Source organism: Cherax quadricarinatus, chromosome 83 (genome assembly GCF_038502225.1).
Source record: "Cherax quadricarinatus isolate ZL_2023a chromosome 83, ASM3850222v1, whole genome shotgun sequence".
Lineage (NCBI taxonomy): Eukaryota > Metazoa > Arthropoda > Malacostraca > Decapoda > Parastacidae > Cherax > Cherax quadricarinatus.
Genome location: NC_091374.1, coordinates 357,099 through 361,226, shown reverse-complemented (window position 1 = coordinate 361,226; position 4,128 = coordinate 357,099). Strand labels below are relative to the sequence as shown.

Sequence of the window (4,128 nt, the reverse complement as noted above, 5' to 3'; positions counted from 1 at the left end):
GTTATACCGACCAGTGTTGTTATACCGACCAGTGTTGTTATACTGACCAGTGTTGTTATACCGACCAGTGTTGTTATACTGACCAGTGATACCAGTGTTGACCAGTTATACTGACCAGTGTTGTTACCAGTGTTGTTATACCGACCAGTGTTGTTATACCGACCAGTGTTGTTATACCGACCAGTGTTGTTATACTGACCAGTGTTGTTATACCGACCAGTGTTGTTATACCGACCAGTGTTGTTATACCACCAGTGTTGTTATACCGACCAGTGTTGTTATACCGACCAGTGTTGTTATACCGACCAGTGACCAGTGTTGTTATACCGACCAGTGTTGTTATACCAGTGTTGTTATACCGACCAGTGTTGTTATACCGACCAGTGTTGTTATACCGACCAGTGTTGTTATACCGACCAGTGTTGTTATACCCAGTGTTGTTATACCGACCAGTGTTGTTATACCCAGTGTTGTTATACCACCAGTGTTGACCAGTGTTGTTATACCGACCAGTGTTGTTATACCGACCAGTGTTGTTATACCGACCAGTGTTGTTATACCCAGACCAGTGTTGTTATACCCAGTGTTGTTATACCCGACCAGACCAGTGTTGTTATACTGACCAGTGTTGTTATACCGACCAGTGTTGTTATACTGACCAGTGTTGTTATACCGACCAGTGTTGTTATACTGACCAGTGTTGTTATACTGACCAGTGTTGTTATACTGACCAGTGTTGTTATACTGACCAGTGTTGTTATACCGACCAGTGTTGTTATACCGACCAGTGTTGTTATACCGACCAGTGTTGTTATACTGACCAGTGTTGTTATACTGACCAGTGTTGTTACACCGACCAGTGTTGTTATACCGACCAGTGTTGTTATACCGACCAGTGTTGTTATACTGACCAGTGTTGTTATACCGACCAGTGTTGTTATACCGACCAGTGTTGTTATACCGACCAGTGTTGTTATACTGACCAGTGTTGTTATACTGACCAGTGTTGTTATACTGACCAATGTTGTTATACTGACCAGTGTTGTTATACTGACCAGTGTTGTTATACTGACCAGTGTTGTTATACCGACCAGTGTTGTTACCCTGGCCAGTGTTGTTACACTGACAACTAGACGCCTCCTGCAGATACTAAGGTAAATACTGGATACTGTAAATGGTTTGATCCAGTGTAGCTATTTCTTGTTTCTTATTTAGTTACTATTCTAAAACACACACACGCACACACTCGGGGCCAGGAGCTATGACTCGACTCCTTCAACCACAACTAGGTGAGTACACACACACACACACACACACACACACATATATATATATATATATATATATATATATATATATATATATATATATATATATATATATATATATATATATATATATATATATATATATATATAACACTATAAGCTTAAGAAGTTACAACAGAAGGGTGAGGTAGTTCCTGTTTATCGTCTGTTCAATCAACGGTAGCTGGCGCCATACTGCCCGAGGGCACCAACATAATTATATGTTTTATAGATTATAAGTTTCGTGTAAGTACATAGGCGTGTGTATGTACAGGCGTGTGTATGTGCGTGCGGGCGTGTATGTGCGTGCGGGCGTGTATGTGCCGGCGTGTGTATGTGCGGGCGTGTGTATGTGCGTGCGGGCGTGTATGTGCGGGCGTGTGTATGTGCGGACGTGTGTATGTGCGTGCGGGCGTGTATGTGCGGGCGTGTGTATGTGCAGGCGTGTATATATGCGTGCGGGCGTGTATGTGCGGGCGTGTGTATGTGCAGGCGTGTGTATGTGCGTGCGGGCGTGTATGTGCGTGCGGGCGTGTGTATGTGAGGGCGTGTGTATGTGTAGGCGGGTGTATGTGCGTGCGGGCGTGTATGTGCTGGCGTGTGTATGTGCGGGCGTGAGTATGTGCAGGCGTGTGTATGTGCGTGCGTGTGTATGTGCGTGCGGGCGTGTATGTGCGGGCGTGTGTATGTGCGGGCGTGTGTATGTGCAGGCGTGTGTATGTGCGTGCGGGCGTATGTGCAGGCGCGTGTATGTGCGGGCGTGTGTATGTGCAGGCGTGTGTATGTGCGTGCGGGCGTGTATGTGCGGGCGTGTGTATGTGCGGGCGTGTGTATGTGCAGGCGTGTGTATGTGCGTGCGGGCGTGTATGTGCGGGCGTGTGTATGTGCGGGCGTGTGTATGTGCAGGCGTGTGTATGTGCGTGCGGGCGTGTATGTGCGGGCGTGTGTATATGCGGGCGTGTGTATGTGCAGGCGCGTGTATGTGCGTGCGGGCGTGTGTATGTGCAGGCGTGTGTATGTGCGTGCGAGCGTGTGTATGTGTAGGCGTGTGTATGTGCAGGCGTGTGTATGTGCGTGCGGGTGTGTATGTGCGGGCGTGTGTATCTGCGTGCGGGTGTGTGTATGTGCGGGCGTGTGTGAGGAACATACCACCGAGACTCCTGCTATTAATTCTCAGAGGTCGAGCGATGGGATGCCACAAACAGCTTAATTAGCTTCGTCTAAGCTACAGTGTTCTGCAGCTAAGAGCTGCCACTCTCTCCCTCACACTCTCCCTCACACTCTCCCTCACACACTTCCTCACACTCCCTCTCTCTAATATTTTTATAAATTTCGCTCCTCCTCCTCCTCCAAATATTCTTAGTCTTTCTGTTTCAAGAGAAAAGTAATCACGGAAATGCTGAGATAAAATTTAGCTAAAATATTACACCGTCGCTAGACAGACACTGAGACGGGTTAGCTGCCGTGTCCTGAAGTATATTCCGTGTCCACAAGTATATTCCGTGTTCAAAAATATATTCCGTGGCCATAAGTATATTCCGTGTCCAGAAATATATTCCACCTCCACAAGTATATTTCGTGTTCAGATGTATATTCCATGCCCCGAAGTATATTCCGTGTCGAAAAGTATATTGCATGTCCTGAAGTATATTCCATGTCCTGAAGTATAATCCGTGTCCAGAAGTATATTCTGTGTCCAGAAGTATTCCATGTCCAGAAGTATATTCCATGTGCAGAAGTATATTCCGTGTCAAGAAGTATATTCCGTGTGACGTATATTCCGTGTCCAGAAGTATATTCCATGTCCTGAAGTATATTCCGTGTCACGAAATATATTCCGTGTCAAGAAGTATATTCCGTGTCCAGAAGAATATGCCGTCTCCATGGACACGGTTTACACGGTGGTTAAGACGTAATTACAAAACAAGTGGAATCAAGGAGGTAGTTAGGTCTTAACATCACACACAAAATAGAAGTCGATATACTTAACTAGGGCTATGGTATATTCTCCTGGTACACACACACACACACACACACACACACACACACACACACACACACACACACAGAGGTATGACAAAGCTCAGGAAGTAGAGAGAGGATCCAGTAGCGATCAGTGAAGAGGCGGGGCCAGGGGCTGAGTCTCGACCCCTGCAACCACAATTAGGTGAGTACACACACACACACACACACACACACACACACACACACAGCGATGTAGTGGAGTCAGGATCCATACATAGCTTTAAGCAGAGGTACGATAAAGCTCATGGTTCAGGGAGAGTGACCTAGTAGCGACCAGTGAAGAGGCGGGGCCAGGAGCTTGGACTCGACCCCTGCAACCTCAACTAGGTGAGTACAACTAGGTGAGTACACATACACACATGATTACAGATAGCTAGATAACAGTGAAAGTGGATATCAGGAGTCGCAGTATAAGAGAGCATTGATAAGAGATAACAGCACTGATGCGAGATGAGAGGATAGCAGTGATAAGAGGGGATCAGTGATAAGATAACAGTGATAAGAGGATGGTAGTGATAAGAGGACAGCAGTGATGTGAGATAAGATAGCAGTAGTGAGACGCATAGTGGCAGCACGAACTCCTGTTTGGGAACATTCAATAACCCAATACGACCTCCTTTACAGTGCTAAATGGTTCATAAAACCCAGCTTATCTGGCACCGCAGTGCCGACTTAACAGTGCTGTTATCGAATATTAGTGCACCAAAATCACCCACTTCCTTAACAGCCAGCGAGCACGCAACTACTCACCCATCACATGCAGCTCAGACGCTGAATCATACCTGTCAACTACGAT

The 4,128-nt window shown here is 46.3% G+C and overlaps 1 protein-coding gene across 2 annotated transcripts in view; it reads left to right on the top strand.

Annotated features, from left to right (window-relative positions):
- The first annotated feature begins 958 nt into the window (after window positions 1-958).
- LOC128702216 (limbic system-associated membrane protein) overlaps window positions 959-4,128 on the top strand; it is a 218,666-nt gene continuing 215,496 nt past the window's right edge. The window contains exon 1 of one of the 2 annotated variants that reach the window (XM_070102657.1): window positions 959-1,154. The gene's annotated coding sequence lies outside the window, so the exon portion shown is untranslated. The remainder of the gene's footprint in view (window positions 1,155-4,128) is intronic. The other variant, XM_070102656.1, reaches the window with a different exon arrangement.